Source organism: Phalacrocorax aristotelis, chromosome 7 (genome assembly GCF_949628215.1).
Source record: "Phalacrocorax aristotelis chromosome 7, bGulAri2.1, whole genome shotgun sequence".
Taxonomy (NCBI): Eukaryota; Metazoa; Chordata; class Aves; order Suliformes; family Phalacrocoracidae; genus Phalacrocorax; species Phalacrocorax aristotelis.
In genome coordinates this window covers 25,325,815-25,340,661 of record NC_134282.1, presented here as the reverse complement: position 1 = coordinate 25,340,661, position 14,847 = coordinate 25,325,815, and the positions used below count along the sequence as shown (strand labels likewise).

General features: G+C 41.6%; 1 long non-coding RNA gene across 2 annotated transcripts in view; it reads left to right on the top strand.

Annotated features, from left to right (window-relative positions):
• Positions 1–774: 774 nt before the first annotated feature.
• Positions 775–14,847, top strand: part of LOC142059952 (uncharacterized) — a 37,829-nt gene continuing 23,756 nt past the window's right edge. The window contains exons 1-2 of one of the 2 annotated variants that reach the window (XR_012661548.1): positions 775–1,224; positions 2,206–2,249. This is a non-coding gene — a long non-coding RNA (uncharacterized LOC142059952). The remainder of the gene's footprint in view (positions 1,225–2,205; positions 2,250–14,847) is intronic. The other variant, XR_012661549.1, reaches the window with a different exon arrangement.

Genomic DNA, 14,847 nt, shown 5'->3' with positions numbered 1-14,847 from the left:
CAACAGTAAATTTCACAGCCCATGGGACGGAGGGAGCTATTTTCACTAGCAATGCCTTTTGAGACAAACACAGAACTGTGGGATAAAATGGCAGGAGGGCACAGCGGTGTTCCCCCATACCCCATCTCTCCCCTCTGCCAGTCAACCTTCCTGCCCTCCAGTACAGCACGACAAGCACAGTAGTCTTTTTTTTTTTTTCTTGAAGTACCATTATTTCCCAGTAGAAGAAACAGTATAAAATAAATTAATTAGGAGGAAAAGTATGCACAGCCTTCCCACTTAGCTACTAGGTAAGGATTCCTCCCAGGTGGATGTGAGGCAGCCCACATCGTGTTGTATGCGACCGCTACCTGGGGGGAGAGCAGAGGGAGACAGAGCAGGAAATTATTCATCTGCTGAGGTGAAGCCAAAGAAGTGAGGTTACCCCGATATTCCCGTTCCTGAGCCGTGCTCGGCTCGGGACATGGTACAGCACGTGCCAAGTTCAACTGCGGCCTCACGCAACAGGTAACAAACTGCGCGGGCAAAATCACCTCCGGTCAGAAGCAGCTGTGGGCTGACCGAACGGAGAAACCAAGTGGCCGTGAGGAGACCGGGAGGGAGGGGAGTTGTCCAAAATCAAACCCCCACCGCCGCTGCCGGCTGCTCGGCAGGACGGGGCGGGCCGCGGGGGAAACCCTGCGCTGCCCTCAGCCCAGGCCTCCAGCCTCGCCCCGCGAAGCCAGACTCTAACCGACAGCGACCGTAAGGAGGGAGAAAAAACAGCAACTCGAACAACCTAAAACCAGCCAACAACAAACCGCACCAGAGCGTACAGCGAGCCCTGACCGGAGGGAGGTGCGGCGCAACTCCCCCGCCAGCCAGAACCCGCGGGTACCCAACAGGCGCCTCCCCGCGCCCGCTCTGTCGGCTGTGCGGGGCAGCTTCGCGGCTCCCTCACGAAGAGGAGGCTGGAGAGGCTGCCGCTGCGGTGGAGAAAGGGGAGGGAAAGGGAGGCGGTAGACGAGCGGCCGCCGCCCGCCTCCTCGCTATCCCCCCCCGCCCCCCGGCCCAAGGCGATCCCCCCGCCCTGAGGCAGGGCGGCCGCGCTCCCCTCGCACGCGCTACCGCACGCCGCTGCCGCCCCGCTCACCCGCCTCCGGCAGCGCCCTGCCAGCATCGACAGCAACCCCCTGCCTGAGGAAAGGCGAGGGGCGCAGCCGCCATTTACCCAGCAAGCTCCAGGTGAGCGCCACTGAGCAGGGGGGGAGCTGCGGGTGCGGGGATGAGCTCCAGGTGCCCGGCAGCTCTGAGGTCTTCCCCTCCCTCACTCTACGAGGATATCGCTGGGGTCTATATGCCTCCACCACTCTCCTATTACAGACACGGGTGCCTCATGCAGGGCGTGTTTTGGGATAGCAGAGTTGTAGTTTGCCCTCCTGAGCTCCGTAGCCCAGTCTACCCGCTGAGGTGAGGACATGGCCACCCCACAAAGGCATCTCCTCCTCATGAGAGGGCTTGAGAGCCCTGGGGTCGTGTACCTGGGCTGTGTCTGGCCCCACGTCCTGGCCCCTGACCCTTGGGGCTGGCCACCACGCAGCGCAGCAACCGCTCTCGCCATGGGCTCTCCCTCGAGGTGTGGGCCAGGTCTGGGTTTTGGAGGGAAAGCCTTCCCATCCTGAACCCATAGGAAGCAGGTGGAAGTGCCTGGCCCAAAACACGCACAACATTGGTGCCTTGAAAGGGGTGAGGACCTGTCCTTTTGAGATACCTTTAATTTATAGAGCATAATACTTCAAGAAATCACAAAAATCAAAGCATACCTTTTGTGAAGAACTCCAGGGGAGAAGGAAATTACTTGCCCTGAAATCTTTTTAGTACTGCAGGAGGGAAAACCTACCTTTTTTTTTGTTGTTTGTTTTGTTGTTTTAACATTAAATGTATTTTTTTGCTTTTGCTCTGATCTCTCTTAAATTCTTCAGTGTTTGCTTTTCTCTTGGTTCTTGTGTACACACATTTTCTTTTAACTGAATTGCTGCTTCATTGCAGTTGTATTGTCTTTAGTAGCTATGAGAGAGGTCCAGCTTTGCAAAGAAATTTCCATGTAAGGTCCAAACTGGGCACCTGTGGGTTAGGGACAGGAGCGTGGGACAAAGCTAGTCTATGTTTCCTAATCTATATTTGAGCCCCAAACTGTCATTAAAAACCAGCTTTTTTCTTCTCCAGTTAACAGTCACTCAATTGAGAAGACCACAGGAGACCATTCCAAGGTAGGCCAAACTCTCTAAATGTGTTTTTTACATACAGCAGTCTTAAACCGTATTCCTGTTAAGTGTCAACAGGATCTGTACACCTGCTTTATTTAAGTTCCTTTTAATTATTCCAGTCTTTTATTGGTGTGTTTTTGAGATTTTGTGTGGAGAGAGCTCAGCAAGCCTAGTCCTGGAAATGAGACAGTTTACTAGGTATTTTTGCACTGTAATTTTTTGATCCTGTTTCCTCAGCTAGCCTTGCTTTCCCCTGTATTTGTTCTTCGCTTTTTCCAGCCCTTTTGCTGTTGCTCACTGTCTTGGATATCTTCTTTCTCTCTGTGTTCATCATCTTCTATCTTCTTCTCTCAGAAGAAACTAACTACCATGTGATGCAGTGGTTCAGTAAGTTACTTCCAAATAAATTATTTCATTCCTATCTATCTGGGAATAAATCATCTCAACAGTTGCTGGGGTTTTTGACCACTTTATCTCTGCCTTTTGGTAGCAAACAAGAGGGTTTATTGCTGAAGGGGCAAAAGATAAACCAATAATATTTTGTTTTCATGTTGGCAATGACTGTTCATTAGTGCATCTGGAGAAAGATGGGAAGCAAGATTAAAGGGGTTTGTGCACATGCATCTGCTTTAATATGGAAGTACACTCAGTCCAGCTATCTGGCATGAGAATAACCCTCAGTATAAATTGCTTGAATTAAATATCGAAGTCAAATGTGGATGTGTGCACATAGTAAGGCTGCTTAAAAAGGGAGATGTCTGAGGGAAGCCATTAGGAGAGGAAGAGAAGCTGAAAGACTCTAAGGAAGGTTAAACCTCACTAAAGAAAACCTGATAAAATAAATCCCCCCATCTTCTCCCCCGCTGCACACACAGATGTTTGCCAACCCCAGTGGAACATGACAGATTACAAAGGAATTTCTTCCAGAGGATATCTTCAAAGGATGTGCACAGATGTATTTTAAAATAAATTGGGTGGGTATTGAATTCACATCATTATACTATATATACTGCTCATTTCTTCCTTAGTGGATGACTCTTGGGGATCCTTCTCTCATTAGGTCCCAGACAGGAAAAAACACTTATTCATTAACTGGAAGACTGTGTAATCTGTTTTTTTTTCACTAATCAATCAGTCATCTTCCACAAAGGCCATAAGCTCCAACAGGCGCCACCTTTCAGTTTCCCATGGATAGGCTTTCTTTGGTGAAAGCCCAGTCATTTTCAAGTGTTCTTTATACAATAAAACATGGGTTAAAGAAAAACAGAAGCCTCCACCTCAGCTGATGACTAAGTGTACTATCAACTCCCTTTGAGTGGAATAACAAAATTGGTCCTCTGTATAATTTGTACTGCAATTAAGGTAAGAAAGAAAAGGTGAAGCCTAACACAGGACCAAACCAATACCAGTACTCAGTAGTATTAAGAGAAAATATTTACCTTCCAATAACATGGACAAAGAATTCAATTAATATTTTTCTGAGTATCATGAATCTTCCTGACAGATTGTGAATTTTCCTTTGTATGTAATAATATAAGGTGTCAATAACAGGAGTAGAGTGTGAGAATGTTTTAGCACTGTAACTGATTCTTCTGTGGTGTCAAGAATATAACCTCCATTTTGCTCCATGAATGACATTTTACAACTTGCTGCTTAGTTTGCTTAGTCCAAACCTATTTTTTTCCCGATCACAGGACAAACAAACGAATAAGGAAGACTTTGTGCGGTTTGATTGCTTTCTTGTATTATTATGGTTTCCTGTTAGTTCTCTTTTTTCTTTTTTTTTTATTTTTTCTCTTCTGCTCCCCTCCAAGATAGAGAGGCTAGGGACAGGACAAAAAACAAGTGGAATTTGGTGTTGATGCGTTTAAGTGAGAGCTTAAACTAGAGGGAAAAAACTCACCTCTCTTATTCTGTTGCTTAGTGGAAGGAATATGTCACCTGCCTTACACTTGCTGTACATACACTGTAGGAACCATCTTAAAAGCCTGGAAGAAGACTGCTATCAAAAGTAGGTACTGCTCTCCCTCCTGAATGACTTCGTTCATTTCTAGACTTCCCATTAAAAAGGAAAAGAAAAGGTAGAGCAGATACCAGAGTTCAAAGACAGGTGCTAAATATTGATAAGAGGCAGGAGGGAAACAGTTCTTCATAGACAACTGAAAAGAGTTCTAGAGTGATTATTTTAGTGAGAGGCTACTATAAAGATATGATTATTATTAAATAGCATGCAAAATGTTAATGAATATCTGCTGTTATTCCAACTGAATAAAGAATAAAAAATATATATTTTCTGGGAGACAGCTTGGATCTAGGAGCAAGAATCAAAATGGCTAGGCAGTTAAATATAATAAATGGAAATGGAAATGTTTACAAAGCAAAAAGGGTATCAAAACTGGGGGGACTTGCAGCCATTCAGGAAAACGTTGTGAACTCTGAACGGAAAGCGCACTGCACAGGGTAGTAAAAGGATGTATGTTTATTTGAGGGACCCCAGATCCATTATCACAGCAAATTCAGAGCATAAAGTTAAATCCTGCAGGTAGAAGAAATGTACCCAATGCATGACTGATTCCATTATTCTCCTTTATGGGTTTGTGATTTTTTTTGTACTTTCCTCATATCCTTCGCCTTTTCCATTTTCTTTTCTGGGATAGGTTCTTTTAGACTGAGATGGGCCACCAGTCCACTCAGGAATTGTAACGTGTGACTCTTCTCTCATGGGACAAGCTGATAACTCTGAGTAATGCACTTTTTTTAAGCTCTTCGTTTTTCTACATCTCTTTAATTATGATTCCTTCTATTAACTGATTTGCCTCCTTTCTAAACTTTATGCTTATTGATTTTTTTTGAAGATAACCATTAAAGTCATGTACTCATTTCCATGTACCGTGAAGTCGTTTGGGAGTTCTCAAAAGATCATATGCCCAAGTAATGAGGAGTGACAGTTCCCTGAGCTTTGCTCATATGACAACACAAAGTACCATCTTATACCATCATTAAAGTGAAGCACCTTGAAGTCATTTATTAAATCACTGCCTTGCTTTGTTCTCAACAAGCAATAAATTAAGCCCTCATATCTAACAGAGTCTGTAACTTGGCCACTATTAAGTTTTCAGTAGCCTCGTTTCCCAGTCTGGCTCCCCAGAAATGCTAGCAGAAATATTCTTTATTTTTCCCTAGAGCAAGTCCTCGTATGTTGGGGATTACAAGCTTAGGTATCCACAGGTGAGTGTCCATTGTAGTTGGCTGGTATGACATGTTCCACAGTGGTTTGCTCTTTTAGCTGTTCAAATGATAGCCACAAGTTATTTCTGCGTCCTTTTTCAGGAGAATAAAACATAACATGGCAACAGCAACTGCTACTGTCTCTTGTCTTATGCACTGTGAGAATCCACAGCCCTCTGCTGTGCAAGGAGCAAGAGATGTGCCCAGAAATGTGTACCAGGGAACTGTCTCGGTGAGGGGAGGCTGAGATGTGTCTTAAGCTCTTTCATTGGGAGACAGATCCTTCCCAGTAGTAAGGAAATATGTTCTTTCCTTTTGAGTTTCCTGTGTGAACCATCCCTTTGGAGTCTGTTAGATGAACCAGTTTTTCTCATAAAACGTTTAAGGACCTGAAGAAACTTGCTGATGCATGCAGGTGTTTCTGCACAGATAGGTGTCTATATATGGAAAGAGAACTAGATAAATGTGTAGGACTCCTGCTGATCTGTCCATTTGGAAGACAAGCCTCATTTCTGGGGCAGAGCAGAGCGTGGAGTAATAGGAGGGCAGGAGATGGCTCCTGGCTGCCAGTGTGGAAGAAAGGCAAAGGGAGAATGACCCTACAGCTGTGCCCTGCATCATCCTGGGGCAACCTTTTACTCCAGTATTAGTAAATAGTTTTGGGGATCTTAGTTTTGGATGTAGCTGCTTACTGGGACAAAGCAGGTGGCACTCTGATAGATAGGTTTTTTAGTCAATATATGTTTGAATCTTGCTGTTGTTGCGTGTGCCGCTATGTCTTTCTGTCTGAATGAATTCCTGCATTCTGCTCTGCCGAAGGATGAGTGATCAGGAGTTAGCAGGCAGCATCAAACAAGAGGAATCATTTACCTATTAGCTCATTTTGCTCTGTGCAAATACCAGTCTTGTGCTTTCAACTTTCTGTTCCGACAAAATAAGCTGCTACTCCTAACTACTTGCATATCTGTGGCTATGAACATAATCTTGTAATGTTATAAAATCAGTATTTACCAGTGCGTTTACTTCTGAGAATTCCTTTTCTGCCTCTGAGAAAAGGTCAGGGTAGTTACCACTGTGTGGTAAGTTAGCACATGCTGATGTTCTTAATTTGTGTTGGGTTTTTTTTTTTCAGATTTCACCCATGGTAAATATAATTACTTTGCAAGGAGAAAAAAATAAGGGCTCTGGGAGATAATGAACTTGTTTGTTCACAGTGTTCTAATAGATTACATGCCAGAGTAGGAGCCAAAAACATGAGTTCTGATTGTCGTTCTGACATGCACTTGCAATGTAAGAGTACTGTTCCCTGAGGTTCATTTTCCCAGACAGACAACGAACTATGGGTCTCCTCATCTGAGGTTAATTGGAGTCTCTGTACCTTTCCTTAAATTAAAGAAATGCCCTGAGGAAATTGATGCACTAAATGTGTCTCAAACACTTTACATCCAATTTAAGGTGGAACTGAGAAAGGAAAGACAAGTGATAGGTGGTGACCGCAAACTGAATGCATCGGACTGACACAGCAGTGCATACCAGGTGCGTAAGTAACATGGATGCTTTCCGGGGAAAGCAAAACCACTGCCACTCTTAGCAGTTTCTAATTCCTGAAAGATCTGAGGAAATCCACATTTTAGACCCCATAGGACTAGAATACTTTCTAGCTCTGCAGGTTCAGTTACTCTGTAATGAGAAATAATTGATTTTGCAGCTATAAAAGTCTGCTCACTTCTGGCTGAGAAAAGAGAGGGGAGACACGGTAACAGTTTGTGCAGTACAACAAAGGGAACAGACTCCTACTGCCCCAGCACTTGCCTGAATCAACGAATAAGGGCTCATATGAAAAAAAGGATTTATTTTTATTTTTTTTAAAGGATAGCTGCGAAACAGAATGGTTGTTTCAGGCCTAATTCATAGAATGGTTTGATTTGGAAGGTACCTTTAGAGGTCATCTAGTCCGACCCCCAGCTGAACTTGAGTTTGTCCCTTTTTGCTCCTGGGTGAAAGAAGATGGGCATAAACTTCTCTTCCTTCCTTCATGCCCTGTGGGCTACCTGGGGAGCATCCGTAACCTATGGGTGTACCTTGGAGAAGGGAATGGCAGCGTGCTGCAGGACCCTCTGTGAACCCTGGGTGAAAGCATGGGTCCCCAGGGGCTGAGAGGCTCACTGCACCCTTCCCCCCAGGGATAAGAGAGAATAATGCCTGTGCAATGATGGGAGGCAACCCCATAAGGAATGAGTTTTCTGTCTTTGTGGGGATTTTCAAGTTCTAGGTGTTACTTTGGACCAGTGACCGCGGAGCCAAAAGTCTGTAAGTACCGGAGTAGCCACTGTGAGTGAATAGGGCTCACACATCTGGTGTAATCTCCTCCTGCTTGCTCTGGCGAATTCCTTTCATCCATATGTTGTTTTCTTGAAAATATGCAAGACGGGAAAGTAGTAATCTGTGGTTGTAGGGCATAAACCTGTAGGTGTAGGACATGGGTTTCTGTTGCTTTTGGAACTCCTTCTTTCTTCTAAAGTTAACTCTGAATCTCCTTGAGGACATAATAAATGCAAATAAAACCTGTCTTTTTCTTACACAAGCAGGAGTATTTTCATTTTGCTCTTTTAGGATGGTGGTGGTTCATGTTGGGTTCCTGAGTTAATAATGATTTCACAAGTGTTCTTTCCAAAAAAAGACTGTTTATTTTCAGATGTAAAGCTGAAGCGTAGGAAGACTTCCTACACTAAAGTCACGCAGCCTCTCTCCGTAGCATAAGGCAAGTCATCATTCTGACAAGTCAGTGGTTGTACTGGGAGCTGTACCATATTGGAACCCCTGGGACAAATTAGGCTAAATCCACTCTTTTTACCAGGCTTTGGGCATGACAAATTCTAGATGTGTTTCAGAGCCAAACCGACATACTGCTTTAAACAAAAACCAGCTAACCAACAGAAAAAAAACACCACAACAAAACCAAAACCCCAAACGTGAGGAAAGATTTGGATTTCTGATGGGAGAAGCATCAAATGGATCATACACAGTTGCATAATGATCATACTGTCATTAGGCTAGCAGAAGGGCTACTTAATGCATTTAAAGATCTTCAGTCAAGGATATGAGCTTGAGTACCACTATTAAGGAACATCCTTGAGGCATCTCATCAGCTCTGATGTATTCTGTGTATTTTTGGAAAATAAGTCCTGAATCAGGTGAGAGGCAAAGCCTTTAAATAACCCTACAAATTTGAACTGTTGAAGCATTTTTTTAAAACATCTTTGGGAAAAGAAACAATGTCCTTTGAAGTGGAGGCAGGTTGGATTTCAGAGTGAACCAGCTTCACAGATTTAGACACCTGCTTAATTAGAGGATGAATGTGAAATCCTTAAACTTAAAAGGCTTTTATGAGGCAGCACTTCAGAGAACAAGCATTCCTCTAGCATCGGCAGAGAAGAGCTGTTGGCTATTATCTTTGGAGCTGGGTCAAAAATGAATATTTTAGTAAAAAGCACTCGCCACAGATGGTGAAATGAGCTGTATGTAATTCCCAGACCTCAGACAGGAAGTGTTTTGAAAGAATCAAGGAAAGCTGGAATCATGGATGCTTTAGAAGGCAACACTAAAATCGTCATGCAAGCAGACAACAAAATGAGTAAGAAAAAACTAGGTAGGTAGGTAGCAGGTATGCAGTCATTTAAACACAATAAAGGAACATTTTGTTCATGATACTATTGTGGTACCGTGGTCTGTCCTACAGTTTTCATTCAACCCATTTGGGAGTACTATAAGAGGAGCTCTTAAATACCACCAAAACAGGAAACAGAAGAGATAAAGCAGCTAACATCTGTCCCACCAACTTCTAAGTACAAAAAAACCCAGTTTTTTTGACAGAGAAGATAATGGAGATAGTGGAGGGAATGATAGTGGAGAGAAGCTCCTGAAAAGTAGCTTTAACAAATACTTGTACAAGCAAAGGTCTCTGCTGTGTCACTTTAGGACATGGTAGAGGCACAACCACGATAAACAGCATCTGACAGAAAAATACCAGATGAGGGGTTTTTCCCCTCAAAAGAAGAGAATCTGGAAAGTTCATAACTGACAAGTGATGAAAACACAAAGCTAACAGCAGGGCATTTCATTTTTCTATTACACTGGCCTATATGAAGACAGAAAAGTAATGCGATCCTAATCAAAACCAAGGGCAAGACTTCTTATATGGCACACAGCTATTGCAAGGCCTTGGTCAATGGAGAACTCAGATCTGACTGTTTATGTAGGAATGGAAGTTTGATGAAAAAATCCTACCTGTTGTGTTGAGGTACGCTGGCATTTACCCAGGAGACTGCTGCAAGCATTGTGTCTCTTCAATAATATTAAGAGCTCCCAGAAGAGCAGGTAGGCACCTATACATCTTACTGTGTTTATTGCAAGAAGAAAAGAAGAGCAAGAAAGTAGTTATGTGCTGAAGAAACAGACCTTTCTTTGCCAGACTATGACCAAAATACTAAGAGTTCCTCAGCAGTTCTCAAGGCCTGCATCCTTTATTCAAAGCATCATCTGAACAGATTAAAATATTTTTATTTAAGATTTTATCAGCTTTGTAATTTAAAACAAAGGTGATGAAAAATATTCAGAAAAAATATAAAAATTCTAATAGATAACAACAGTCACCTGCTGTGGATTATTTATTTTTATTCCCATAGTTCACTGTCCTTTACAAAACACACTGTTTACTTTACCTTTTCAAGTAGCTTTGTTCTTCTTTTAAGACATTTTTTTCAGACTGCTTTTTTAAATTGCCTTTATAATTTTCAGTGCTGAAAACAAACTGAAGAACACTGACCAATTTATTCAATAAAAATATAAGCAAATATATGGCAAATAAAATGTGCTTGGGAAATAGAAATAATTATTAGAGCTTGAATACAGCTTAGGGCAAAACCAATCTATCTTGGAACTTAAAATACCCATGATGCAACTAATGTAAAGTACAAATGTAAGCAGCCTATTAATTCCTGTAAAATAAAATTAACTAAAAAAGACTAGGTGGCCATAAACTAATTATTTCAAAAGCTAAATGACAAAGCACATACTAGAATATCTATCCCAGTGTACTGTAAACATTCATACTGTATTAGTTCTGATATCAAAGCACAGTAAGTGGTTATATTATGCAAGGTGTAGCGTACTGGCTTCCATTTTTATTCTATTACTTCCCCATATAATAAATGGGATACAATAAACATTTTATATAGTATTGCTGCTACATTAGCCTGCTCCCGTATGCAACTACAGTGTTTTGGGAGTAGGTTTCAACCGTAATTTTACCCTAATTAGGTTCATCCCTAATGAAAAAGCTCAAATATTTCAGTTAATTTTCTAATTTTTCAATGAGACTGCTGCCAAAAGTCTTATTCCTTTCTTGAGTGCTTTATGGACTTATCTACAACTTTTCCCTATAAACAATTTGTCATCTTTAAGCCATAAACTATAGCTTGTCTCAAGCCCCAAAGAAGAGCCAAAGGGTGGATATCCTCTTCCATGACAAGCAGACAGACTAACACTGTTACCACTACACATATGAAGAACAACCCCACTCAGGGGAATCGATGTCTTTGTGAGGCCCAACATCCTGTTCTGGTTCCCTTCCAAGTTGGATGTTTAGCATAATATAAAATAAAAATAAAAGAGCCTTCTTTTTGTTTTTGTTTAGGAAGAAGTGTTATTTCCTCTCCATAGAGGAACATCAGGCCACAGTAACTCACAAGTAATTTTATCTGAAACTGAATGCAAAGATACACAAGCTTCAGCTGAAGCAGAATATGGCTGCTTGTCTTCTCTGCTGCTTAAGCTTCTCTGGAAACATCAAAGCCATGATCAGTTCTCTCCACTGAGTCTCAGTTAGTTTCCAAGGCCAGTTTAAGACCTGGATCCTATGTTTTAACACGAAACAGAAAAATCAAAGTTGATTTGCCTCAAGGCCTGATCTGTATCAGCAAACCTCTGAGAAAGATTTTCTACCCTAGGAGATACTCACAGTATGAACATCTTCTCATAGCCCCAGATCATACCAACATGCTTCTGGAGAAGGCCCCTACCGTGCCCCTAAAAAGGGAAAATGCCAGAAGACTTAGAGCATCCCATGTGTTAGAGCTCTTCTTTTCAGGCATGAAGATACTATCTGATTAGTGGCCCGGGCAACGTTAACCTGTTATGCAAATTTGTAATCACTGCAGTTACTCTTGAGTCCCTGCACCTGCAGAAAGATAGGAAGGAATTCACATTCTTGGGCTAAATACTGTGCTGGGGTAAATTTACATAGTTAAACTGAAATCAAAGGAGCTATACTGATTTATAGGAGCTGGGGGTCTGCTGCAACATTTCATACCCACAAGGAAGTCTCAAGCCCTTTTTTGGATTCTCAATTCCATATGTGTGGCGGTTGTAAATATTTGATACTGGCATTTTTGTTAGAAAGTCTTTTTCAGATCTGCTTTTAAGAAAGATCGAATGATCTTCCTCAATATACTGTGCATTTAAAATTACTATTTATCTAGAAGCTTACATGTGAGATTGAAGCAATCTGGTTTAATTTCTACAATTTTAACATAGTATCCTTTACACTCCAGCATAGCAATGCTTTTGGTAGCCTCTGATCAGTAAAACTTCCTAACTGTAAAGGCGTATACAGAAATGTGAAAGTTACACTAGGATCTATATTCCTGATGTCTTATTGCTTTCCTTTTTCATTACTGAATAAACTAGGCTACAAACCTGGGCTACCGTACCTAATGCTGGGGAATAAGTATCTGACTATTCCCATTTTAACTGCATTAAAAATATCAGTACCTATTCTAGGTGTAATAGCCTAAAAGCCTAGCCTAGCCCATAAACCCAGAAGACATACGAAAACATGTTTCTGTATTCCCCTGAAAAGTAATTTTTACAACTGTATTTGCAAGGAGTTCACAAAACTAGCAGTGCATTTAGTTTTCAAATGAAATGTCCATAGCCTGTAGAATAATTCAAACAGGTGCTAATTAGGTGTACAGAAAGGCCACTGAGGATAACATATATATCCCCCTGCAACAGAAAAAAACAGAATAAATGTTAATTGCTTATATTATGTAACAAATGATTTTTAGGATAGCACTAAATTAGCTGCAAATATTTTAATTACAAAGTACTGGGTAATTTACTAAAGATTAATTGAAATGATTGAGTGCAAGCTGCATAATTTTGCAAAGTAGTATTAATGCTTTCTGCACAGAAATGAAAAAAACCACCAAAGGCCGTGGTTGTTACTGGCTATTTAATGAAGTACTTTATGCACCCCATGAAAGCGTCAGTGACCTCTCTTTATTTGCCTTTCTCTCAAAAGGGTATTACATGATTTTCATGGGGGAAATCATTGCAGTGTTTATAATAACTAGAGGGTCTAAACCAGTCTATTTTAAGGACTGAGTTTGATCTCAATGACATGGGAGCAACACAAAAATACTACTTCACAGTCTGTGTCCAGCAGCCTCTTCTGAAAGCTGCAGCAGCTGTGGCTATTTACTGAATAAGAATTTAAGCAATTGCACATGTAGTTTGAGGCATTCCTCATAACCTGCAAAAGGAGGCCCACTTTTAGCAAGATACTTGGAAATATCACTACGCAGCAATAGTTCTAATTCACTTTCCTGAACTCAGTGCACCAGCTTCCTGCTTGCAGGCTTCATATTACACTGTGTGGGGGTAGAGGGGGATGGTGATGAATCTGGAGAGGGGAGAGGGACTTGGAAAACCATTCTAGTCCAGGAGAGCTTTCTTACCTAGGAGTATTCTCTATTTTACATGGACGAATCTTTTCTGAATTTATTATCTATTTATTACAATCTCTTGGCTGGTATTTATTTTTTGGTGGCTTAATATTTAATACAATGCAAATGTGGTTATTTAGAGAGTGACAGGGGAAACCAGAAGAGAATTCATTATTGGGTATAATTCTGGACTTCTGAGCCAATGGGAGGAAGACATTATCATGTTCTTTTTGACTAATGCATGCCGCTCCTATAATGACATTGACTATAATATGTATCACTTTTCATTAATGCAGGTGCCTCTACAAGAAGCACTGTGAGCAGTGAAATGCTATAAATGGAAGTAAATGTCTTGTGCTTTTGGCTAGTTGTAACATTAAGCAATTATGATGCTGTGATGCTCAATGTGCAGGATACGTTTTAGGGAGTGTCTTCTATTTCTGCAGACCTAAATGTACCCATGTGCTGAGACATGAGGAAAGCATGTATATCAATTCCCACTTAAAAAATGGGTAGACTCATTATCAATTTTCAATACAAGGCTGAAAACCCCTCAACACCATGCTAGTTATGAAATTTTGACTCTAATTTCACGTAAACCTTAAAATCTGCTTAATGGGAAGAGTCCAATTCAGGAACACAGGGATTTCCTGGATTTTTGTCCTGCTCAGTATCTTACTTTAATGTGTGTTTCATCTCCTTTCACTGGAACAGATCTCGCTTAAACCTAATAATGTGCAGTATTGAATAAGAATGGCTCAGTAAATCTGGGAAAAAAGGCTCATCTAACATTAAAATGAAGTCTGTACACAACATCCATTAGAACAACATTGAGAAGATCCATACAGGATTAGAGTAAAATTTAAAATTATGATATACATTGCAGTCTTAGTAACAGAAGGAAATAGGGATGTATTAAATACAGATCTGATTTAAGAGATCAGAGAGATGTGAATCTCATAGCCAGATACCCGTACACAGAGCCTCTGAAGTCAGTGCAGCTGGACATTATTATTTGTGTTGCCCTTATCAAGCTCTGACAGATATTTGTACCTCAGAAGGTTCATTACTGAATGAGAGATCAGAATGACAATTCCTTGTGCAGTGACAAAGTACTTGGCACACTAGAAGACAGGGCATGAGACTGGCAGTGTGCAAGCCAGAAGAAAAAGCGCAAGGTTGAAAATCAGAGGCCAGATCCTGTAGAGCATTTAAATTGCAACGAAAGTGCAGTTCATAGCAGGTATCTGTGAAGTTGCCTGAAAATGCAGTCTCTAGGTTCTCTGCTGCTCTGTGCCTGGCCAGTCTCTATGTGTTAATTTGGAGAGGTGTAAAAGCCACTTGAAAATTAGCTGAGAGCACTCGGCTCAGGGCCTCAGAAAAGACAGCTGGAGGTTGCCATGCACTGGAGCATTGCAGCCATGCATGCTTTTGTCCACCCATGTTCACTCTTCTCCCTGACGCTTTCATAGCCAGGAAGGGAATTAGTGACACATGAACCTCCTGAACCTCTTACATGAACCGGGTGTAACATGGAGCCCAAACAGCAGCGAAACACTAAGAACTGACTGTATCCCATGGCAATT